This window comes from Pleurodeles waltl, chromosome 6, assembly GCF_031143425.1.
Source record: "Pleurodeles waltl isolate 20211129_DDA chromosome 6, aPleWal1.hap1.20221129, whole genome shotgun sequence".
Classification (NCBI taxonomy): Eukaryota; Metazoa; Chordata; class Amphibia; order Caudata; family Salamandridae; genus Pleurodeles; species Pleurodeles waltl.
In genome coordinates this window covers 62206821-62232538 of record NC_090445.1, presented here as the reverse complement: position 1 = coordinate 62232538, position 25718 = coordinate 62206821, and the positions used below count along the sequence as shown (strand labels likewise).

Below are 25718 nucleotides of genomic sequence, written 5' to 3'. Positions count from 1 at the left end.
CATTTTGTATAAGCCAGTTACAAACTTGGAACAATACTGAGCTTTTCCCCCTCCTAATAGAGGATAAAGCTACTGGCTTTGGAATGGGGACCAAAAAAACAAAAAACACAGCTTTCAGCAAGTGGGAGCATTTTTAAGGCTTCTCCTCACTGAAACCGGAGTGTTTGCTTTTGCTTGGCAGGAGCTGTCAGCCAATGCCAAGCAAATGCAAACAGCTACCTCTTAAGGGTGGGTACCTCGGGAGGTAGCAGAAGCCAGTCCTGGGGGGTGGTGGTCTGCAGGGACATGTATGGCTCCATGAGGTGGGCCCCGCGGCTCCCTCTTTCTTTTGCATTTGGCCAAAGGGAGGTGGTGGTTACTGGGACATGGCGAAGGTGAGAGTTATAGTTACCTTAGGGCACATGTTTTAGTTACTTGATATACCTCTAACAGCTGAATTTCTCTGTGGGTGTAAATTCTGATCCTAACTTTAATGTCCCTGTAAGATTTTTTGTTTTTTAGTCTCTGTAACCTTTGTTTTTTTCAGTGAATTTCTATGATTTTTTACATGCAGCGGGGGTTGGCCAGCCTGTCACGTGCTTCCAGCCGCACACCATATGGGGGAAAACAAGAAGGCCCTTACAAAATAGGGGCAAAAGCAAGGAGAAAGCAGTGTGAATGAGGGAAAAGCAAAGAGAGGCCATAAAAAAACAGGCGAAAAAGCAAGGTGGAAGTAGTGAGAACACGGGGAAAACAAGGAGAAGGCACTTAAAAAAATAGGTGAAGAAACAAGGAAAAAGCTTTGAGAATGGAGGAAATGCAAGGAAGGGGCAGACAAAATACAGGGGGAAAAGCAAGGAGGAAGTAGTGAAAATGAAAGGAGAGCAAGAAGAAGGCACACAACATATGCAGTGAGAACCAGGGAAAAGCAAGGAGAAGGCACAAAAAAAAGGAGGAACGCAATGAAAAAGCAGTGAGAACAGGGGAAAAGCAAGAAGAAGGCACACAAAATACAAGTAAAAAAGCAAGGAGAAAGCAGTGAGAATGAGGGAAAAGCAAGTCAAAGACTATCAAAGTGAAAAAGCAAGGAGAAAGCAGTGAGAATGAGGGAAAAACAAGGAGAGGACACTCAAGCAAAGTTAAAAAGCAAGAAGAAAGCAATGAGAACGAGGGAAAAGCAAGTTGGGGCACACAAAATATGGGGATAAAAAGCCAAGAGGCAGCAGTGAAAACGAGGGGAAAGCAAAGAGAAGGCGTACAAAAGACAGGGGGGAAAAGCACAGAGAAAAGATTGAAAACTTGGGGAAAGCAAGAAGAGGGCACAAAAAATACGGGGGGAAATGCAATGAAAAGGCATTGAAAACAAGGGTAAAACACGGGGAGGACACAAAAAAATGGGTGAAAAAGCAAGGAGAAAGCAATGTGATAGACGGACAGCAAGAAACAGGCACTCAACAATGGGTGAAAAGCAAGGGAAAAGCATAGAGAATGAGGGGAAAAACAAAGGGGTGCACACATAATATGGGGGAAAAATCAAGAGAAAGCAGTGGAAATGAGGGAAAAGCAAGGAGAAGGCACTCAAAAAAAGGGGGAAAAGCAAAGAGAAAAACATGCGAATAAGGTGAAAGTGAGGGTGAAGGCACACAAAATACAGATGAAAAAGCAAGAAGAAAATATTTCTAACAAAGCCCTGGGGAGGTGGTGGGCCCTGGGGCTCCTAAGAGCCTTAGTAGGCACAGGCCCCCTCCAATTAAAAATTGTATCATCCTGTTTTGGGGCGGTGGAGGTCCCTTGGGATCTGGCTGAGTTGTGACTATGACATATTTGTTGGAATTTGTTGGAATTGTCACCCATAGAGTGTCCAAGGCTGAGTTTTAAAGAAGTTCTTCTTTTTTTAAAACATGTTCCCACTAATTTGCAGAGTTCCGTGAATTTGCTGCACAAATTAACAAAACAAATCCTTTTTTACCCTGATGCCCTAGGCCTGGTGCTGGGGTCCAGTGGGGACCCCAGGACCAGTCAAGGGTGTCAGGATATTCCTACCCTGTCCCCTTTTCTTTATTTGTATGTTTTTTTGGGACTTGGCTGAGACTGAGTTCCAAAATGGCTGCCAACATTTCTTGTTGAAGTGTTGGCAGCCAGTCAGATTGCAGCACGGGCACTGACGCGTCCCTAGATATACAAATTTGTTTTTTGCTTAATATCTCAAAAACTACTGAACAAATTTACACCAAATCACAAAAAGCATAATCTGCATACCAAGATCTACATTCTTGACAAATTTAGTGTCAATCTGTTCAGACGTTCAGGTTGTAGTCATGTCTTAAGGCCCTTTGGAAAAATGCATGGAGAAAAAGTGTTTTGGACCTCTCTTTTTCTTGGCCCCTCTTGATGAATCAACCCAAAACCTTCAAGGCAGCTGCTGATTTGAGTAGCAAACTAGTTTTCAAAATGCTGTGATGATTTGTCTAAAGGCACCAAAGTTATGGGCAAAATAAAAAACGCTTTTCGTTTGGAAACTAGGTCTTAACTATAACTACCTACCTATATTCATTAATAATATTCAGATTGTTGAATAAATGTCTGTAGTTTATGTAAATATTTTTTTTTATTATTGGTTTTATGTATTTAGTTATATTTTCATTTGAGGTCATTTATAATTATTTTTGTGATTTTCTTTTGTATAAACATGTCTATTTGTTGTTTAATATTTATGTTAATGTTTTATTTAGCATAAAAAGTAGTTTTTTTTCATGTTGAATAATGATAGTGTTTTTATTTTGCCGATATTAATGAAGTCAATATTATGTGAGGTGATATATTTGACTAATCATATGTTTATTTAAAGGCAATGATATTTCTAGTTCAGATATTTTTGTTTTCTATACAGGTAAAAAAAACTATATTTTTAACAGTGATATTTGTGTCTTTTATTTGTGGTTTTATTAGTTATGTATAGGAAGCCATTATTTTTGTTAACAATATTTAATTTCTGATATTGTTGTATATCGATATTGTGCAGGGCAGGGCCGGCAGCAGGGAGGAACAGTGGGCACAGTGCACTTCAGTTTAAAGTGTGCATGTCTCTTTGGCCGGCTGTCTTGCGACAGCCAGCCTGATATGCGCACTCTAAACCTCTCCACCCTAGCTGTCTTAGACAGCTGGGTGGACAGAACGCACAGGCCCCCAGGACCTGAAGGAGCGTTGGACAAGGGTGCTCCATCCAATCTGGGCGCTGCTCTAATACTGCCTGAGCAGCATGAGAGCAGCACCAAGATTGATAAAGTGGACTTGGACAAGCCTTTTGGAGCTTGCTGCGTCTGCTGAGGGAGCCACTGAGCGCCGAGAAAGGTAAGTAAATCTTGATTTTCATATTTTAATTTAAATGAACTCACTGACAGGCACTGTGGGAAACTTGAAGTGCCTTCAGGCTTAACTTCAGAGCTCTCAACGGTGGCCCGTTATAAACACTGTTTAAATTGGACCACGATTTAGCATGTTGGCTCTGAGCCTAAAGCCACTGCTGTTTGTTTTTTTTATTTATTTTTAACCAATGCCTCTCAGTGGGTTACATATTCGCCCCACTTGTTTTGTTTGCAGCTTACCACCACTGTAAGAAAATACATGCATTCTGGATTTAAAATTAATCATATCAAGTTAGTGGCGTAACAAAACTTGAGGGGGGACCTCTGCAACTACCTTATTGGGGAGGGGGCACTCCTACCTGGACTCAGTCACGGGCCTGCTGCCCGTGCACAGTGTACTGTGCTGAGGGAGCTCCCTGGAGCCCCCTGGAGCTCAGTGCCCAGCCCGTGCACCTCAGGGGTTGCGGGGTCTTTGTTATGTTACTGTATCAAGTCCCAAGATCTCCCAGTCGCTAAACCGCACAATACAATTAGAGGAATAACAGCATGGGAGGGTTTGAAAGAAGAGGGGGGCCGCTTAAATATTTGGGAATAAACCTTTCCCGCTGTAGCACCAACTCAGAAACTGGAACCAACCTCAACTTCAAACTTAAAATCACAGCCAATGTCGCCCTTAGTGGAACCCTGATCTGCCATTCCCTGGGACTCCTAGCCAACTTTACCAGCAACATATCTGATGTCCAGTCGCCCCACTAGACATCAACTCCAGTGCCTACATCCTCTTAGGAAACCTTAACTATCCTTACACCTAGAAGACCTGACTGACCCAAACTCATTCGATCGCCTCATAAGCCTCAGAAACCTAAGATTCACCGAACGCACCAAGCTTGAACCTTACAAAAAGTCTTCCAATATCAGACAAAAATGACAACCTGAGAACATAGAACCCCATCACCGACAGAGGAAACCACCACTATCATGATGACCATCCACTCTAAGGCATTGTCTAACTCTCGTCCCCACCACATCTTTGCCAAAGGTTCAACCCCAATCATCAAAGCTCTCACCTTCATCCTCAACACCTCCATTAACACAGCCACCTTCCCAGAAGCCTGCAGGCACACAGCAGTCAGTGCCCTCCTGAAGATGCCATCAGCAGACCCAGCCAGACTTAAGAACTACTGAATGAGCTCCCTCCTGCCATACCCCGTCAAAGTCCTAGAGGAAGCCATCAGTAGATGGCTCTCAAACAACGTCCCCAACCACCAGCTCCTCTACTCCACACAATCAGGTTTCAGATGTAACCACACTACAGAGACAGCCCTCATAGCAGCAAAGGTGACATCTGAAATATCCTTGACAAAGGAGAAACTGCAGACCTCATTCTTCTCAAGTTCTCTGCATCTTTCAACATTCTCCAATGCCGTCATGATCAGACGACTTCACAACACTGGCATTCAACATGCCATCTTATTCCTCAGAAGTGAGGATACTAATTTGCAGAGTCTTGCAAGGTTCCTCGCTCAGCCCAAACCTTTTCAACCTCTGCATGAAGCCACACAAAACATCAGCATACTCACTCATGCTGACAACACACAACCCATTCTGTCTCTCTTACACAAAACACAAACAATTTCAACTATTGCATGATTGAATTGGCCATCTGGATAAAGTCCAATTGCCTTGAACCTAGCACTGACAAGACAGGAGTGGTAATCTTCGGAAAGGATGCCTCATCGTGGGACTCCTCCTGCGGCCGTTTTAAGAAATATGACGCATTCTTGCGCTGGGTTCACCTTTCAGAAGGTGCACCCAACGCAAACAAGGAGGATGTGCAATATTATATTGAATGCGCTGCCCAAGGCAGCCGCGAACTCATGCTGCCCCAAGGGCGACATATTCAAGAGAAAAACAGAGCGGCTGTTTTAAAGCCGCTCAGTGTTTCACTGTGCAGGATGCAACCCGTCTGCGCTTTTAAAGCGGATTAGAGATCCACTTGCAGGTGGGTTCAGTGAGTGACTGCACCAGGGGCGGCTAGTAACGTTTGAAAGTGATGGGACATAATACTTGACTCGAACTCCAGTGAGTGAAGTGAGCGAGCCTGATTTATAGTCCCATCTAGATTTATTTTTAAAGTAATGAAATAAAGCATCTTTAAACACAGTTTTAACAGAAATCTGCTCAAAACCCCGTATGATTACGACAAGCCAGAAAAACTAGGATAGAAGCGAGCGCCTGCTACCCTCCAGCCAAGCTCAAAATCAATGGTGAACTATCCATCAATTAAGACGGATGGGTGCGCCATTGTTTTCTCTTTGGCTATGAAACCGACGAGAGCAAATTTATCATTTAAGGTATTCAGAACCGGAACAAGCATTATAAAGCGATTTTATTTACGGATGGCATGTTATGCTTTGTGATAGTTCTGGAACAATCCAAACCCGCTTTCCTTAAGGAACGAAGGGCACCACGTAAATTCAAATATACTTATTACAAATAAAACCATCAGATCTTAGATGGGCAAAACCTTTATTTTTTACTCCTGTCGCATTATGACTAGACAATTAGGACAGTTCTGTAGATTCAAAATACTAGATTTCTACACCAGAAGTTATAGACTACTGAAATGATAAATCACAATTTGTGTTCATTTGCATTCTATCTTGTATAGTTTTCCGATGCAATACATGTATTTATTAGTTTTCTATTAGCAGTAATTTATCATAGCACTAAAGCAAACATCTTATCATGTTCCTTCCACTGAAGATGGCACTAGACATCATTCCCGATCCGATCAAAAAGGCAGTGATAATCATCTGAGACTGTCATAGCTTCTATGGTGTTTTTGTCTCCACCATACCAAATTCTGCACAGAAGCATCCCATTGAATGCTTGAAAAAACAATTTATCGTTCTTATATTTAAGTTCAAATTCAGAGTGAGGTGATTTGGTTCCCCTGATTAGTTTGATCGCTTTACGTTCGCCGGCTTCGTCCATACTAAGGTGGTCGCCTTTATAGTCAGTAATTTTCACTTTACCGCCACCCAGCAGGCACACCTGAAACCAGCAGGTGTTGTCTCTGACGGATTTTCCACGCATCCCTTCGGTCGTTGAGCTCCAGTACATGCCGTTGGTCATCCGGAGTGAGATTTGGTTCGGCGAGCAAATGAACCTCTGGCGGGAACAGCTGTTCTCGTCTAAAAATTAAAACAATGAGAGGAAAGGCATAAAATGCTTATCATTAGGGGCATGATGTCTTTTTTTAAAGATTTTTATTGTAAACACTGCAAACTGATACATAAACCAAAAAGGGAACAAGGTCCCCACATTTTTGCAAACAGTAATACATAATGGGTCAAGGAATAGTAGGGACAGAAAAAACCTTGGGATACTGCCAATCGTATTTTGAAAAACCTGTCCCGTCGACTGGTAAAAAAAAAAAGGAAAAAGAAAAAGAAAAAGGAAATATGTATGTGAGGATAAGAAGTTCGCGCCTCGCTATGTCGGGTTACGGGTTGGGAGCAGGCCATGGCGTATATACGTAGGGGGAAGTTACTTTTAGACCGGGCATGTTTACTTTGGGGGTCATAGCACCAGGAACCTGATATATGCCGGGATAATGTATTAGCAGAGTAACAGGTCTATCACAGGACATTAAGGCCTGGGTCTTCTGTCTTTGTTCAACATAGGTAAAGCTTAGTACTCAGGGCCATATTTATACTTTTTGACGCAAAACTGCGCTAACGCAGTTTTGCGTCAAAAAAATTGCGCCGGCTAACGCCATTCTGAAGCGCCATGTGGGCGCCGTATTTATTCAATGACGTTAGCCGGCGTTAGCCGCCGGCGCTGCCTGGTGTGCGTAAAAAGAAATGACGTACACCAGGCAGCGCCGGCGTAGGGGGATATGGAGCTTGGGCGCCCAAAAATGGGGCAAGTCAGGCTGAGGCAAATTTTTCGCCTCAACCCGATTTGCGCCATTTTTTTCGACTCCCAACCCCCATTGAAATGACTCCTGTCTTAGCAAAGACAGGAGTCATGCCCCCTTGCCCAATGGCCATGCCCAGGGGACTTCTGTCCCCTGGGCATGGTCATTGGGCATAGTGGCATGTAGGGGGGCACAAATCAGGCCCCCCTATGCCACAAAAAAATAAAATAAAAATACTTACCTGAACTTACCTTAATGTCCCTGGGATGGGTCCCTCCAGCCTTGGGTGTCCTCCTGGGGTGGGCAAGGGTGGCAGGGGGTGTCCCTGGGGGCATGGGAGGGCACCTCTGGGCTCCTTCCGAGCCCACAGGTCCCTTAACGCCTGCCTTGTCCAGGCGCTAAAAAACGGCGCAAAAGCAGCTGGATGTAATTTTTTTTGACCCGCCCACTCCTGGGCGTGAATTTTGCCCGGGAGTGTAAATACGGCGCACATGCCTCGGAGTCATTTTTTTAGACGGGAACGCCTACCTTGCATAACATTAACGCAAAGTAGGTGTCCACGCTAAAAAATGACGCAAACTCCATGGACTTTGGTGCTAGACGCGTCTAACGCCAAAGTAGAAATATGGAGTTAGTTTTGCGTCAGAATTGCGTAAAAAAAAAACGACGCAATTCCGGTGCAAACAGAGTATAAATATGCCCCTCAGTGTCCTTCCCTTACCTCCGAGAAATGGTTCTATGAGGAGGAGTATGCTAGAGAAAATAGGCGAGACCAGAGCCTATCCTGTCCTGATAAAGTAGTAAGGAGAGAAAAAGGAAGGAGAGAGAAAAAAAGAAAAAAGAGACTAATAATTAAAGAAAGAAGGAGGAGAGGGAAGGGGGGAGGGGAAGGGAGGAGGGGGAGGGAGAAAATAGAAGGAAAGTGGGTGGAATGAATGGAGGGGGCAGGAGAGGGAAAAAAAGGGGGGAGGGGGTGGCAGGTGGTATCCTACAGGCTACGGTCTTCCCACAGTGAGGAAGGGAGCCCACACTTGACTGAATATTTGAGCTTGGTCTTGCAAGTTATAGATGATTCTTTCATGCATAGCGATACGGGTCATGGCTATGATCCATTCTTCCGGCGTTGGGGGGTCATCGACCTCCAGTGGCGGAGGATGCAGATTTTTGCGATGGCTATTGCTGTGTGCAGCAACCTTTTGCGTGGTCTAGAGAGATCCGGGAGGGAAGTCGTGTCTTGCAGATGTATGAGAGAGGGAGGGAGTGGTGACGGAAGGAGCAAGGAGTCGGCTAGAGGGGAGCTCATCGCGTCTCATATTGGTTGGATCATTGGGCAGTCAATTAAGATATGTTTTAGGTCACAGCATATCTCCGGGCATCACCAGCATTACACATGTGGGAGCAGTCCTGTTCTGTGCAGTTTCGCTGGGGACCAATACCATTCGTGCAGGAACTTGAAGAGGCAAAACTTTAAACGTGCCTCCCGGGTACCTCTGTCCAGGGCCTCTAAAATGTCCTCCCAGTCATCTGGATCAAATGACTGTTGTAGTCGGGTTTGTCATTGTAAACGTAGCTTGTCTAGGAGAGGCTGGGAGTAGAATGTTCGGGTGAGTAGGTCGTAAAGTCCCACCGTGACTCCCCTATGTTGTCACCATTGTTGAAGGTAGGCCACCACGGGTGAAGACTGAGACCCCCGTCGGGCAACGTCGGTCCCCTGACTAATGCAATGTTTGAGTTGCACTTACCTCCACTCTTGTCTCGGCTGGAGATCGAATTTTTCCCGCAGTCTAAGAAAAGATTTGAGTGTATCATTTTCCAGGATCTGGGAGAAGGTGTGGATGCCATCCCTCTTCCACTGTGGCCAGTGGAGCACTTCGCAACCTAGCCGAAGTCCACTGTTGGGCCGCAGGGGTGCTTGGGCGTGGAGGAGAGGCTGGACCCCAAACAGGTGGTGGGCCCTTTGCCAGGCTGCCCGGGATGCCTTCAGAATAGGGTTCACTGGGTTGTCGGATGGGATGTCGTCACGGTAGGGCCCTCCGAGCCCCTCATTTGCGGTTAGCAACAACCTTTCCACGGCAACCCATTGGGGCGGGTCCCGCTCTATGGTCAGGATGTGGGACAACTGGGATAGGTGCAGTGCTAGTGAATAGTGCTCCGCCAACGGGAGCCCCATACCCCAGTGGGATCGACGGGCTATGAGTTTGGCAGGCGATAAGCGTGGCTGCATGGAGCCCCATACAAATGCTCTGATGAGTGTATCTATATTGCGTAGCGTGTGAAGAGGCACCTGCAGGGGGAGAAGTCCCAGAATGTAAGTGAAGCGGGGATCGTAACCATCCTGACCGCCTGTACTCGGCCCCACATCAAGAGGCCTAATTGATTCCATTGTGAAGAAGTCAAGTTTCGTTCGTGCGATGAGAGGCTCAATGTTGTCCGCCACCATGTGTACCAGTCCCAGATTGACTAGCACCCCCAAGTATTTGAGGCGGTTCGGTGCCCAGCAGAATGGGAAGCCTAGGAGGGCTGCTCTCGTAGTCATCTGCGAGAGCGGGAGCCCCTCACTCTTGTCGCAGTTGATGCAGTAGCCGGAGAGCGTTGCAAACCCATCTATGACCTCCAGCAACGCTGGGATGGATCGTTCTAGATCCGTGAGAGTTAATAGGACGTCGTCGGCATATAAGTAGATTTTAGAAGTGCCTTCTGGCAGTGGGAGGCCTATCATGAAGGGGGAAGATCGGATAGCTGCAGCAAGGGGTTCCATGGCTAGCAAGAACAATAGGGGAGAAAGGGGGCAACCTTATCGTGGGCCTCTACAGATAGGAAAATGGTTTGAGAGGAAGCCACCACAATTAACTCTCGCCGCTGGTTGGTCATACAATAGCCGCACCATTGAGATGAATCCATCTCCCAGGCCGAATCTCTCCATCGTCGCAAACAAATAAGGCCACTCTATGCGATCAAAGGCCTTTTCGACGTTCAAGGACAGAGCTAGCGCACCCTCAGGTAGGTCCCTCAATGCCCATAGGGTATGGCATAGGGTGTGCAAGTGGTTCCTAGAGGTGCGGCCCGGTACGCACCCCACTTGCGTGTGGTGGATCAGGGACGGTATAACTTTGCGTAGTCTATTTCCTAGGATTCTTGCTAGTATTTTGATGTCACCGTTTAGGAGGGATATAGGTTGGTAACTGGCACACAGCAAGGGGTCCCGCCCGGGTTTAGGTATAATGGCTGTTGTGGCGTTGTTGGAAATGGCCTCCAGGGCCTGCACCGAACAGGCTTCATTCCATGCTGCAAGTAAAATGTCGGTTGCCTCTTTCCCTACCCATTTATAAAATTCAGACGGAAATCCGTCCTCCCCGGGTGATTTATGGTATGGGAGGTCTGAGATAACCCTTTCTATTTCCTGACTGCTTATTTCCCCTTCTAAAAGGCAGCGTCCCTCTTCTGACAAGGAGGGTAGGTCAAGGCCCTCCCAGAAGGCTGTGATCTGGGCGGGACTCGACGTTGTCTCAGGAGTATAGAGGTGTCTATAGAAGGTTGTGAATTCATTTGCGATTGCTTGTGGATGTGTTAATATTTCTCCAGAGTAGGCGCGGATGGCCGGGATGGCAAGAGCGGCTGTCCTCTGGTGAAGCTGGGCTGCCAGCAGGCGCCCTGCCTTCTCGCCCTGTTCGTAGTGTCTGCCTTGTAGCCTCTGAAGGGTGTACTTGGCCTGGGAAGTGTATAGCTCATTGAGGGCCATTTGGGCATGCTCTAGGTTGCGGCGTTCTGAAAAAGAGGGTTGCTCAGTGTATTGTCTAGTGAGTCAACGAATGTTGAGTTCTAGTGTAGCTTGTTGTTCCTTTCTTTCCTTGTTTGCCAGCGCGGCGTCTTTCATTAACTGTCCCCGTATCGCTGCCTTGGCTGTGGCCCACATGATTCGATTAGAGTCAACGGTGCCTAGTTTATCTTGGGCGTAATTGGCTTGCGTGGTCCTGTAACTAGTTTTCCCTGGGGAGAACGATAGTGGTAGACTGCGAGTCTCCAGGGTTTACGGCCTGGGGATACGAGACCCAATCGGATGTCTACGCTGACTGGGGAGTGGTCCGAGAGGCCACCTTCTAGTATACAGTCATCTTGAGTGTGAGCCACTAGGTTATGGGATAGGAGAAAATAGTCAAGGGCGGGATTTGGTACCGTGTGCCGGTGAAAGAAATGTAAATTCCCTGTCTGCCGGGTGTGTAAGCCTCCAGTGGTCCACTAGGCCGTTGTCCGATAGAATATCAGTGTGTAGGGCTCTGTCTGCGTTATTGCTTACGTCCAGGGGTCCTGTTCTGTCCAGTACCGTGCCTCTGACTAGGTTCCAGTCACCCCCTATTGCATAGCGAGATGCTCCTATCTCAGTCAAGAGTCGGTTGAGTTGTAGGAAAAAGAGTAGTTTTGGGCCAGTTGGTGCGTAAACAGAGCCCACACATAGTGAGGCGCCGCCTATCTTTAATTTAGCAAATACGTAATGCCAGAGTGTTTAAAGTTGAGATAGGATAGGATTTTCTTCCGCTTTATGAAGTGGGTAAGGCCATTTACGTTTCATGATATAATCCGTAGAGGCACTGTTGGTGCTGGGTTCGGGTTAGACATCCCTGCGCCTTACGGATACCTACCTAGGTGGAGGGGGTAAGGGGCGGGGGAGAGGAGGGGAGTAGAGGCTTGACGTGGCTCTAAAGACGAGGAGGAAAGGTAGGTAAAGGGGAAGGTAGGGGTAGGTGAGTGGGAGAGATGGAGAGGGAGGGAAGAGGGGTTAGTGTGTGGACGAGAAACAAATGAGCAATACTAAGAGAAAGGAGAGAAATAAGAAATAAGAAAGAGGAATAAGGGATAAAAGAAGAAAAGAAAAAAGGAAATCGGGTTCTGGCGTTCGCGAACTGTTACCTGCGGGTCTAGAACCCAGGCCTATTGAGCTCTGGTGCCCGACTAGCGGGCCCCAGGCCGAGGGAGGCGACGCCACATGGCGCCCCAGCCTCCCCGGTCAGGTTCTCTCTGTTGCATGTGGATCTATGGGACTTAAGGGGTAGGCAAGGAGAGTGTGGGGGGAGGGCTGTATGCATATTATATGTGGCTCTTGTGGCGACCCATGTCGAAAAGTACAGAGACCCGGAGTCAGGTGGTGCAGTACTGCGAGGAGAAGAGATGAGATGAGGGGGGACAGGGGGAGAGGAAGGGAGACAAGAAGAACAAAGGGCATGTGTGAGGTGTTGAGGTGCTGGGAGGACCTGCAATGATTTTGCAAGATTAGATCAGCGTCTGGGTCACGCCTAAACAAATATAGCAAAAGTTCCCGTGTGTAGTGGGGTTTCTGTTTTTGATTGTTGATTTTTGATTTTAGATTTTTGAGGGGGAGGGGCGGGAGGGATGGGGAGGGGCAGATAGAACGCAGCGGCAGAGCGGCGGGGTGTTGTGCCGCTACTATGTGCTAGCCTGCTGTAATTATACGATACCGCCGATAAGGACAATCAGTAGCAATCATGAAAAACGATCCAAAATATGACAGAGTATTAACAAGTGGGAACGATGCAACAGTTCTGAGAAAGTGCCTAATTTTTGCTTTTAGACAGATAAACAGATAGATTGAGCATGGACTGTGTTGCTGGAGGCAACCATATTTCTCGGCGTCTAGAAAGAAAAATTAGAAGTACGAGAGATGTACAGGCATACGTGATTATAGATGGTTATAGCAGAGTTACAACGGGATTATAACAGGATTATAACCGGATTATAACAGACAGGGGCAGGCAAAAGGAAGAAAAAATAAACAAGGGCAGCCAGGGTTCGAAGCCCCTCATAACAGTATATTTGTTAGTTCACAAAATCAAATACTCTTCACTCCGGTTAGTCCTCTCCGCCACCGTGTTACTTTGTCGTATCCAGGGCAGTCCGCGGGCAGCAGCAGCGAGCGCCCCCCAGAGTCCATTGCTGTCGTTTATTCAGATGGGGGCCGCCGTGGGCTTCATAAGGGAGCGGGATTTGTCTCTGTCCGATGTCTGTGTGTACATCGCCACCGCGTGGAGCACTTGGCCCCTGTCGTCATAGGTTTTTGTGAGTCTGTCTAGGTCTCTTCCCCTGGTTTGGGGATCAGTGGTGAATCTTCCTTCCGATTCGGGTGCTGGTTCTGGATGGCCAGCTCCTGCGGGTAAGTCAGGTATGTCCAGGGGGGCCTGGGGTGTCATTTCCATGGCGAGGGACTGGTCATGTAGCCCATCCAAAAACGCTCACAGATCCTCTGGGTTGTAGAAGTTCCATGATTCCCCGTTCTTGGGCATGAGCTCATGAGTGCTAGGGCAAATCAATGAGCCTGGGTCGCAGCAGTGATTTTTTATGGCAGCAGAGTGCTTCACGAGCGCAGGGCAGCACTTTTGAAAGAGCTTAGGATATCAAACGGGAGCGCTCTTCAAAGCTCCATGGTAGCAGGCAGAGTGCTTTTCCAGGTGCTATGCCCATAACCATAAATAGCACAAACAGCACTCCTCCAGGGCCACCGCGGGCAGTTGCAGGGGTTAGGGGCCACAGCACCCAGCCACTGGGTGACAACAGTACAAAGGAAGCACAGGGTGGCAGGGCCCAGCAGCAGACCAGCACAAGGTGAATGCAAATAGTTGGCAGTTCCTCCACATGATCAAGCAGGTCACAGGTCAGCACAGCAGCAGCAGTCCATGGCAGTTCCTGGGGAGTCCCTCCAGCAGCATTCCGTGTCCAGTTCCAAAATGTCACCAAATTGTGGGGAAAGCTCCCCTGTACTTATGCTCAGTTTCAGCAGTGTTTCACTGAAGAAGGGGAGAGGAGGTTCCAACCAGTTACAACTGCTTCTGGCAGTGCCCCCTCTCTCCTCCAGCACAGGCTCTAAACATCAGTTGGGGGTAAACAACACTTTTGTTTGAGGCCAGTGCACAGCCTTTACAGATGCAAGTGTGCCCCCCCCTTGTCTCAGCCCAGGAAGACTATTTAAAATGCAGATGCACCTCTGTGACACTTCCACCCTCCCTGCGTACAGGCTGATTGAAAAGTATGCACAAAGCCCAACTGTCACTCTGCCCAGACATGGATTGGAGTCAAGCTGCAAAACACCAGTCATCAGCATAGAGAAATGCTCACTTTCTAGAAGTGGCATTTCTGTAATAGTAATAAAAAGTCCACTTACACCAGAAAGTAGCATTTCTCACTACCATTACAACCATACCAAACATGCCTTTGCTACCCTTCATAAATCCGACAATACCCCCTAGACATAAGGCAGGGCATTTCCAATGCAATCCTATGAGAAGCAGTGAGGAACCAAATAGGATGTTTGTCACTACCAGGACAGGTCACGCTTTTAGGCACATGTCCTTCTACATACGTAGCACCGTGCCCATAGGGCTAACTAGGGCCTACCTTAGGGATGACTTACATGTAGTAAAAGGGGAGTCCCGGGCCTGGCAAGTACATTTAGATGCTAGGTCCCTGTGGCAGAAAACTGCGCATGGAGGCCCTGGGATAGAAGGCCTGAGACAGGTTCGAAAGGTTACTTCAGTGGGTGGCGCAAGCAGCACTGCAGTCCCACTAGTAGCATTTAATTTACAGGCCCTGGGTATAGAGATACCACTGTACAAGGGACTTGCAGTTAAATTAAATGAGCTAATTAGGTATAGGCCAATCATACCAACTTTAGAAGGGAGAGCACCTGCACTTTAGCACTGATCAGCAGTGATAAAGTGCTCACAGTCCCAGAGCCAACAGCGAGAGGTCAGAAAAAATTGGAGGAAGGAGGAAAAAATTCATGGGATGAACCCGCCAAAAGGGCCAGGTCCAACAGTATTAGTCAATAGCAATGGTTGCAACAAAGTCAAGGCCAACTGCCTTACCATTGTCTGCCCTTTGTGGCCTTTAGTCCCTGCCCTCTAGGAAAGTTTTGATCGATGAGCTGCAAACAGTACACGCTTGTGAATTAAGGAAAATGGGGACACACACCCTCACCACTATTTCATAATTCCACAATTACTACTTTGTACCTTCTTTAGACTTTAGGCCTAACCTACTTCTGTCATTGAAAATATTTATTGGGTCCTGGATGGATTATGGCGTGTCTCTTCTAAACGTTTACAGTTGCAGTAATTGTTACCATTGGAGTGAGGGGCAGTCCTGATGTGTATGCACAATGTTGTTTTGGCAAAGAGATTCTGTTACTAGGAGAGAATGCAGCACTTTTCATAGAATTGAATTTGGTGACCAAAGCACAGTTGAGCAAATGCACTGGGGGTGTACCTGGATGACCTCATCATGAATCTAGAATGCCATAACGCTTTAGAAGATGATTGACCGACTCACTGGTAGGAATGCCGGAGCAAAACAGATGTTGGCTGCAAAATAACATGCATCCTAGTTAAAGGTAAGTTCAGAAGCATTCAATGTAATAAGTGGTTCTTTAGTCAACATTAAAGTGAGGTATGTTGATTCACTTAATCTAATACTATGTAAGCTTCACATAATTCTACCAATGCTCATTTTTGAGCAAGAGTACCATTTATATCCTCGCTGTGGAGGTTGTGCAACAACACCTACAGAAACTGCAGATGCAACATTTGGCTACACTAACAGCAGCAGGATCACACTGCTGCTCAGAGCAGTTACTCAGTCTCAACAGACCAGATACTAGACCACATTGAGGAAGGGTTCCACAATCAAAACCCAAGTAACCTGTGTAATCCTAATACCGCAGACTAGAAAACAGTCTACACTGGCTCATCAATCACAAGATGCCTGACAAGATTTTGAGAATCGGACCATGCAGCAGCTCATTTCTACCATTGTCCAGGATGGGCTTGTAGAAATCCAAAAGACCCATCAAGAAATTTAGATTAACCTTTAGCTCCTCACTGTAATGAGGAACATTCAAAGAATATCAGCAACACTGTTACAGCAAAAAATTAGGGGGCCTATTTATACTCTGTTTGCATTGAAATAGCGTCATTTTCTTTTACGATATTTCAGCGCAAACAAAATATTGGAGTTAAATTCATTTTTTGCCTGTGGAAAACTACCTTGTATCAATGAGTTGCAAGGTAGGCATTCCCGGGCAAAAAACTACTCTAAGGCAAAAATGGTGCACGAGAGGGAGGCGGACCTAAACAATGGCTCTAACCTTGCTTAGCGCCAATTAACGCCTGGGTCAGGGCAGGCGTTAGGGGACCTGTGGGCCTATTTCCATGGTGGAACACCATGGAATAAGTCCACATGTGCCCTCCCCAAGCCCCAAGGACACCGTCACGCACACCAGAGGGGGATTGGAGGATGGGGGACCCCATCCCAGGTATGTATAGGGAGGTAGAGGTAAGTATTTATTTTTTTTGAGTGCCACTGGGGACCTTGAAATGTGCCCCATACATGGCACTGGGTGCAATGACCATGCCCATTGGACCCTTGTCCCCTGTGCTGGCCATTGGGGTGGTGGGTATGACTCCTGTCTTTTATAAGACAAAAGTCATGTGGAATGGTAGGTTTAGCATCAAGAAATGACGCTACGCTGGTGAGTGTCATCTTTTTTTACTCTAACCAGCCTAACGTCATTTTTTGGTGCAAAACCCCCTTCTCCCATACCACCAACCCCACCCGGCTAGCATCACTTTTTTTTACGCTAACCCACCATTTGCACTATTTTGCGCCATTCCATTAATATGGCGCCAGACTGGCATCCTGAAATGGTGCAAGCCACCGATATACTTTGTGATGCAAAACTGCGTTAGCACAGGTTTACCTCAAAAAGTAGAAATCAGGGCCTAGATACTCTTGGATATTTAAAAGGCCCAGTAGGAGAAAGTGCCACTAAGGTGCTGTAATTCTATCTGTATTTAACCACTGGCTCCTCCTTGTCCACTACTCATTTTGTGGTTGGCTTAGCTTTATACACCGTCACAGTGGTGGTGCAGATATTTTTCCGCGCACAGCTTGTGCAGGGTGATTTCACTTTTTCTCACCAAGAAAGGGCACATACCATGGGGGAATATCAATGATAAAATGTACCAAGCTGACAATGTTTATGGTAAGGCAGGGAACAGCTTTCTTGGATAAACACTGTGAGAGTTAGCTAGTCTCTAGCCTGTTTCTTTTCAACACTGACCTGGTGTGGACAGCATTTAAACAACAACTTACTGTATGGGAGGGGGAGTTTCTAGAACTCTCCTCTACAGTTTGGTTAAAGGATATAAGGAGAGGAAGCTTGACAGCTGGCACTAGAAGGAACTCATTCTGAAGAGGGACTCTGCTCAGAATCCCATTGTGGGTAATCCTCTCTTTCTGGTCGTCCGGGTTCCATGACTTGAAGCTGGCAGACAAAGAGATGATGTCGAGGTAAAGCCCCATGGTGATGCATTTTAATTATAAATATATACACATATACATATAATGACCATTGTTGAATTTGTGATCATTATTATTTCACTGCTGTGATTATTTTCAGAATTGTTCTTCTGTTACTGCCTTTGAAATAAAATTCCACGTTATTGTCTCTGTGCATGAACTTGAGAAGTGCCTTAATAAATGAATTACTCAGACTAAGAGTGCTGCATTCTTGTATTCTTTTCCTTTCTTCTCCTCTTATTCTGAAGTAGAGCAGAACTGGCGCTTAGAGCAAGCTATATTGGATATATTTTCTGAGCAGCCAGTCGATACCCAGGAATAATCATTGAATGTGTTTAGAGTCATCTGCATATATCTGGATTCATTCGGGGAACAACCTGGATGTGTGAGACAGGTTGAATTAAAATGATTGGAACCTCACATGTCAGGAAATCACAAGTACATATTACTTCTATCCTACATCACATCGCAGATGCAGTTCAGGCAGCCACCTATACCCACTTTTGGTCAAAGGAAACATTCATCTCAATCATGTAATGGAACAGACCAATAGGGGACGGTAAAGAGGAAGCAGCACACCACAGTCTGTGGCAGATGAATTTTTTATTTTTTTTATTTGACTATTTGAGTTGGTCATGTCCGTACATTAGTGTATTTTGATCCATGACTGCATAGTGCCAGATCATTGTAATGTATCACAATAAACTACCAATCTCTGGTCAAAAATAAAAATAAAAAAAACTGTCTCCCTCCTGCATCCATTTCAGGGTCTGGGTCTATGTAAATTAGAGGATGGTATTGTTTGCTTCCCACGCTTCACGCAAAACTCAAGTAGCATTCCATTGCCCACATTCAGTATGAATAATCCGAAACACATAAGAATTTCCTCACCTACTATATTGAGATAGTAAAACCATCTAACGCCAAAAAGGTTGAGGGCCTCAAAATCTGATTCCTTGGTTTATCCTGTGTGTCAAGTTCTAAGCTTCCTTGGCTAGAGATGCATAAATACTATTTCCTGGTTTCAGTGATGGTGTCAAGGGATAACCCTGGCCACATATGGTGGAGAAATGAGAATGGATAAAAGTAAACATAGGGTGTCAGCGATGGTGTAAAGGATCATTCAAGAAGAGGTTTCAAAAGAAGTCACGGAGGTGTTACAACTTCATTTTTTTATCAGAGTTTATAAAATGTCACAGACTGAGCCACAACACAGGTTCCAATGGAAAATGTGTGTATAGTGATGGTGAGGAGGTAACAATTGTTAAGGGCCAGCTGTAGGATAAACATGACTATGAAGATTTCCATTTTTTGTTGTGAAAATTGCCCAATTCAGAACCATCTTAATCCAACTAACGAATCAAATCACCTACAAATATCTGTGATTTTTCTGATGCCAAAGATTTGTTTTAAAATAAACCCACAAAGCTGCTGTTTGAGTTACATTTCACTGCATATTTTTATCATCTTACATTGAATTGTTATAATGTGGCTAACGGAAATTTACCAGTAATCCTCATTACTGCAAGGCATAAGTGGTCATTGTGACCTTGGCAGTCCTGCCCCGGCATACCTGCAGTTGTGGTCAGACTGCTGACAGCGTGGTAGTGCCAAATTATGACTACAGCAGTGAACTGGCTGTATCGCAGTCAGTTCACCGCCTGTATCGGCAGGGCAGTGAGACCGCCTGGCTGAAGGTTGACCACCTTCGACCAGGTGGTCCACCTAACACCACCCACGGTATTTTGAGAGTCCTTACTATCAGGGATTCTTTGTGGGCAGTCCCGCCACGAAATTCCTGGCGGTAAGGATACTGGCAACGGGAATACTAATTCCTGTCGCCACAACAGGACTCCCTAACCCCCACATCCATGTAGGAGCCCTCCCCACCTCTGACCCCATCAGGAGCCTCCCCACCCGCCCAAGCAGCAATGCCCCCCCTGCCCCCATCTCCGTACTGACCCCCACCCCGATCCCCGTACTGACCTCCCTCCCCCGATCTCCATACTTAAGATCCCCAATCCACTCACACACACACCACACTTACAAACATACATGCACACATCCACGCTCACTCATTCACACACACATGCACCCAAGGCCACGACACCCCTTCCACCCCGGCATATAGGCATTCACACAAGCACACAGACACTTGCACACATGCACACAAACACACACAGCATCCCCCCACCCCACTCCATTCACACACACACATCCCCATTCATGCACACAACACTCAGCACGCCCCCCCCTGTCGGATATCACCTTACCTGGTGGTCGCGCTGGTCGTCCGTGAGGGAACGGAGTCCATGGCACTTGCTCCGCCGCCAGTACCCCGTCAACACAACACCACCACACTGTTTACAATGTTCTAATATGCTGGGCGGTGTTGTGGTGATGTGGCGGTGGTGGCGTAGCAAGCTCCACTAGACTGCTGACCGCCAGTATTGCTGCTGACAGCTTCCCCACCAAATAGTGGTGGAGAGCAGCCAGCAGTCATAAGACGGCGGTCTTTAGACCACCAACACTGGCAGTCATATGACGGCAGTGACTTTGGCAGTCTATGGAATAGACCGCCGAAGTCATAATGAGGGCCATACTCTTCTTTGTCACAGTTCAATCCAGTGAGCATTTTGTGTCTGCCTACAGAATTGACTCAAACAAGAAAAAACAAGTTCATGCCCCATCCAGCATGGCCTCAACAAGAAGTGGATAACCCATGACACATAAAGGAGGAGCTGAAATGACGTATCTTCCTGTTTTTTCTTCTGTGTCTTTAACAATATTCAACCGAGATACAAGATTTCAGTTATGTTTTGTTGTTAATTTTTATATTGTTTTTAATGCTCAGCAGTAAGGACGGACACTTGCTGGACCAGCCGATTGTCAGTTGTTTACATGATTGTATTTGGCCTCGTTATTATTCTGCACGCGTGCTACCTCCTCCGCAGAGTGATTAGGAGATTGCTGCTGCCATTTCACTCATTTCAGTCTTTGCTAACACTTAAATGTGAGCCGGTGGACTTCAACTGGTTTCAGTATGGTGGCAGTCCCTTTCATTGCTGCAGGTGGTTTTCAAAATAGTCACCATAGAAGGAAAACAAATACCTAAGCAGGGCTCGAAAAATCACAAAACATTTACTAGACCTGCAGGTCAAGAATCTTAAATAATCTACTCGACCTAACTGTAATGTATTTGACTAGTAAACGGGTCTCAAATTGTGTGATCCTAGGCAAATAGTTTACAGAGTTGCTTTTTTCTTAATTCTCACATATGATTGCACCTTCAAATATGTGAGCTCAGCATTTCTGCAGTACAAAAACAACTCTTTTGTTTGATTAAGTAGACTAAAGTTTGCTGTATCCATCACACGAATCTAGCCCACATACCCATGAGGTCTAGCCCACATAACCTAGGACGTCTTTGAGTTTACTAACAACATTGCCATCAGGGCTGGAGTGTTTCTCAGTTTGTTTAAACAGTCAGTTTTAATAAATATATGGTTACATATTGTCATCTACACTAAGTAACTTTCCAAGAAATGTCTAAAAACCTCTCCACTAACTGGCAGCTTTACTGATAAAACTATATAGTGTATTAACAATCTGTGAAAATTGGGTTTCAGAAAACCTATCCTTTGCACATCAACATGTAAAATATTCTGATTTGTTTTCATCCTATTAAAATAATTATTTGTTCATCACACAGAAATAAAAAAAGGGCTTTCACAACTACTGAAATATATTTTGAAATGTTTGCACAGTTCACTTAAATGTTGTGGGTTAGGAAAAACCTGACACCTTATATCCTTTTATTTTACATTCCAAGCAGCAGGTCACACAGTTCACCTTACAAAGTCCTGGAACTCTGCAGTCAGAAGGAAAATTAATTGTAAGAAAAACAGACTTTTGACCTCTGTCTGTGAACACAGAGCAAATGTAACATAAGAACAAGATTTAAACATCTTTTATTGCCCCGCCACTTTTCAACTGAACAGAACACCTGTTCAGTGTTAGCTTACCAGAAGGGACCAATAAGTATTAAAAATAGCTTGACCTGATTAAATAAGACTCACCAATGCGAGTGGTCTAGTGGATTTTTTGAGCCCTGCTAAGCTGAAACATATTCCTGAGTCTAGCTCAGACGAAGAGGTTCCTGTACCTGTGCCTTCTTTTTAGGGAATGTATCACATAATGACATGCCCAGTCAGCGTCTCTATGTGTGTGTGTGTGTAGTAGGGGGGGATTTCTCAGTGTAGCCCTGTGCTAAAATCTTTAAACAAACTCAGAAAAAAATTGCACCGTACAATTTCATGCAGAAATCTATCTGTAATGTTCAGGTGACCTTCTTAAAATGCTATCTCCCTCAAAGCTTTCATCCTTCTAACAGCAATAAAATCAGAGCTTTCATGTTGACCTGGCTCCCATTGTGTGAACCTTGTCCAGTTACAACCCTCCTGCATTCCATCTGCTTTGAAGCAAACTTTAGAGTTGGTGGTGTCAGCAAGAGCGAGTGGGGGGCCTTGCTACATGACTTTCAAGACTTTAAGACCCTCCCGCTTGAAAGAGACCCTTACCTTGGCAGCACTCTCTTGCTTTCCGTAGATGCATGTGGACATACAAACATGCACCACAAATACATACACTTGCACATGCTTTTGCAAACAACATTTTACTACACACATACAGGTTAATGATTTAGGTGGCAGCCCTACCGCTACGATATTGTTGAGAGACAGAATCACATTTTTTACGATACACAAGAGATAGATGCTTGTAAGCAGCCTGCGAATGTGGTAGCATGTGCCTACACCAAGCTTTGCTTAAAGGACAAAATGAGATCCTCCCTGCAGTAAGACTAGAGGGCCTTAATTCTTAGATTTAGGCCTGGAAGAAGTGAGGATGGGGGACTGTAAATGGATGGAAGACTGCAGAACTTCCAACTCACATGGTGCCACTGTGTGCCACACCGTAGTAGCTCCCATCACACGATCACCTCACCCTGTCAACCAGTGAGGAGCCGATATTACATGGCACGCAGACAATTAGCTGGAAACCCTTGCAGAGATGTTTGGATGCTCTGAGCAGCCAAAGTCCATTACGGGGTATGAAATCTCACCAAGATGCCAGCAGCAGTCTCCACGACTTTGCTTTTTTTTGGTGTTGGAGGTGGGAGGAGATCACCTAAGAGTTTCTCAGGCTACAATCATCACTAAGCCATGCCCCCTTTGAAGGCTTTGAGGCCTCGCCCCTTCACCGCCTCACATGGTAAAAAAAATTCATAAGTTGACAGCTCTTAGGTTGTCTGGCAGAGGTGGGGGTCAGTATATTAATGTGGAGAGCAGAGTAAACGCTAGGATGTCTCTAACTTGACGTTAAGAGCCAGAATACTAGCACAGCCAGTACATTAAATGTTTGGCATGTAAATCATAGATCAAACGTCATATAAAAATGAGAATGAAACTCTTAACAAGTGAAAAAGTGCATTTGTGTAACATTTGGAAGTTTTTCACTTTAGTAAGTTATAGTGTATCATTACAGTGAGTAAGATGTTTAGCAGGGTAATTTCTAACCCTCAATTTAGAAACTTCATAGACCTCCACCCTTGCGATTATGCCAATAGAGTAGCACAAGACAGTTTTCTTGGGCCTCCTACATATTACTTATATACACTTTTTTATATTTGATGCAGTATTATTATCTATGAAACCCCACACCAGAGGTTTTTTAAGGTGCACATGATGACCTGAATTACATCAACTTGCTCTAAATTTGTAATGATTAAGGTAAGGGAGGAACAGTGAAGTAAAGCATTTTCCTAGGATCACACTATTTGAACTCAGGCTCACATTTACAAGGTCCTTGTGCCACCACTGCATCACTTTTTGTGACACAAAGGTGATGCAAACCACTAAATCATATTTATGAAGTCACGCAAATCCACTTTGCGTGGCTTTGAATGGCCTCATAAATATGGAGAAAGGCAAATTGCTGCATTGCTTTACTTTGCACTAGTGAGGGATTCCATGGGCGTTGCGGAGGGTGTTTCCATGCAACACTCATGGATTTTGACGCATACCCAGAGTTACAAGACCTTGTAAACCTGGGGATGCGTCAAAAGCTTATGCCTCCCCGTGGGTGGTGCAACAAGGAGAAATATTATTCTGCAGTCTCATAGAAAGAGGAAGTCGCCTCCCAAGATTGTTTCTGTGCAGGAAGGTGCCCTGTACTGCACAACAGCAATCCTGCATTCAACGCAAGGGTGCCTGCAATGGTGCTAAGCAGCCAAAACAGCACCAGCTCTGGAGGAAAGGACAGGAATGTGCCAAACTGCTTAAATATGGCACATTCCTGCCATTTCCCTGTGACACAGAGCAGCACAGCAAGGTGATTTGCTGTGCTGCTGGGCGCCAAAGTCTCATAAATATGAATTCCAGTTTCTTATTTACACATTGCTCAATTCAGCCACTGGACAAAACATCTTTCTCTCTCCAACTTAACACCATAGGGTCATGATTTGTATTTAAGACATCAAGGAGATACATTTCTACATGTCACGTCTTAAATCGAGCAGACACACGAGGGCTTTCTAGAAAAAAGTAGAAAGTTAATGGAAGGCAGGACACTTCCTATTTGTGTTAATTATCACCAGCTTCCCCTGACATAACAAAGATAGTGATTTAGCTGCAAAAGCAATTACAGAGTTTCCCCATTTTCCCCATAAGTCACGACCTCAGAGCAGCACTCAGAACATTGCAAAATATAACATAACATTTACAATGCTTTTTAAAAACACTACGGGATTTTTTTAACTTTCATGAATATATTCTGGGACTGGAGGTAGAATATTAAGGAAGCCGTGTGGACTATTTTAAGAAAACTTACACTTTTGCAAATATTCAAGACCCAACTTTTCAATAGTATAATTGCCTTCCCAGTGTCCGCCTCCTACAACCCCAAGGACCGAACTGAAGCAAGAAACTCAGGGGCTTATTTACATGTCCCCTGCGTCGCAGGTGCATCGCTTTTCATGTGTGGAAAAAGTGAGGGACCGGCGGCGCACGGGGCATGTAAATAAGCCCCACAGATGTTCCATCAAGGTCTGTCACGACTGATTGTTAATCACAGGTCCTTAATTATTAAAGTGTTTATCAACTGCTGGTTAATTTATTGATGTTATGCGTTTGCTGAACTACTAGCAAAATGGATGTGACTGATCTGAAATTGTACGGAAAGGACAGTGAGTTCCTTGGCAAGCTTACTAGCTCTTGTAAAGCACAAATAAATAGAGCAATAGTCACCTGCCTTGATCTATGCCAGATTACTTGCTCTGGTGGAAGAATTGTTCAAGCTAGGGAAAGGAAAATATAAAAGGTGGAAATATGTGAAAAATTAAGGGAAGCAACTTGAGGGTGTTTCACATCTCACCTTGAGCGACAGTGGCACCAAAAAGCATAGCGGAGATGGCAAGGAATGTCCTCATGACGCTGAAGCAACAGGTGAGCTGGACTTGAAGAGTTATCAGGATAAGACTTCCACTCATGGTTTAGGATTCAGTATTTATCCACTGAAAGGGAAGGTGGACACTATCCTTTCCACTCCCACAGGGAGTATCCAGGACTGATGTGGCACATAACCCATGGCTGCAACTTGCCAGCCGCTGTCATCAGACACTAACACGGCCATTTTACCCTCTCCGAGAAGGAATGCAGACTACCAATCTTACTAAACACTAGAAATATCTAGTAAACAGCAAATGGAAATCAGGTAATTTGTTACTTAACGCATCAAAACAGATAGGTTTGGCCCAGATGGTGACAAGAAAGAAGAACACCTTTGGTCCTCTGAGGTAAAAATAAATGCAGGTTTGAACCCACCGTCAGAGACAGGCATAACTGAAGTAAAGTGCTATTATGGGTCATAGCGGCTTGCACTGGGATGTGGGAAGCAGAAGACATCAGTAAGGCTTTTGACAGTTTGTCTTCATGGCCCCAGAAGCAGCTTGTAGGAGGCTGGCCTGGCTTATAGTGGGTACTTCGTGGTACTTCAACCTTGTGCCAGGTCCAGTTATCCCTTATTAGTAG

General features: G+C 45.5%; 1 long non-coding RNA gene across 1 annotated transcript; it reads right to left on the bottom strand.

The window, feature by feature from the left end:
- Window positions 1–5856: 5856 nt before the first annotated feature.
- Window positions 5857–25185, bottom strand: LOC138301856 (uncharacterized). The gene is made up of 2 exons (XR_011205123.1): window positions 25063–25185; window positions 5857–6541 (listed from the first exon to the last, which is right to left on the bottom strand). It is a non-coding gene; the product is annotated as an uncharacterized lncRNA (long non-coding RNA).
- Window positions 25186–25718: the final 533 nt, after the last annotated feature.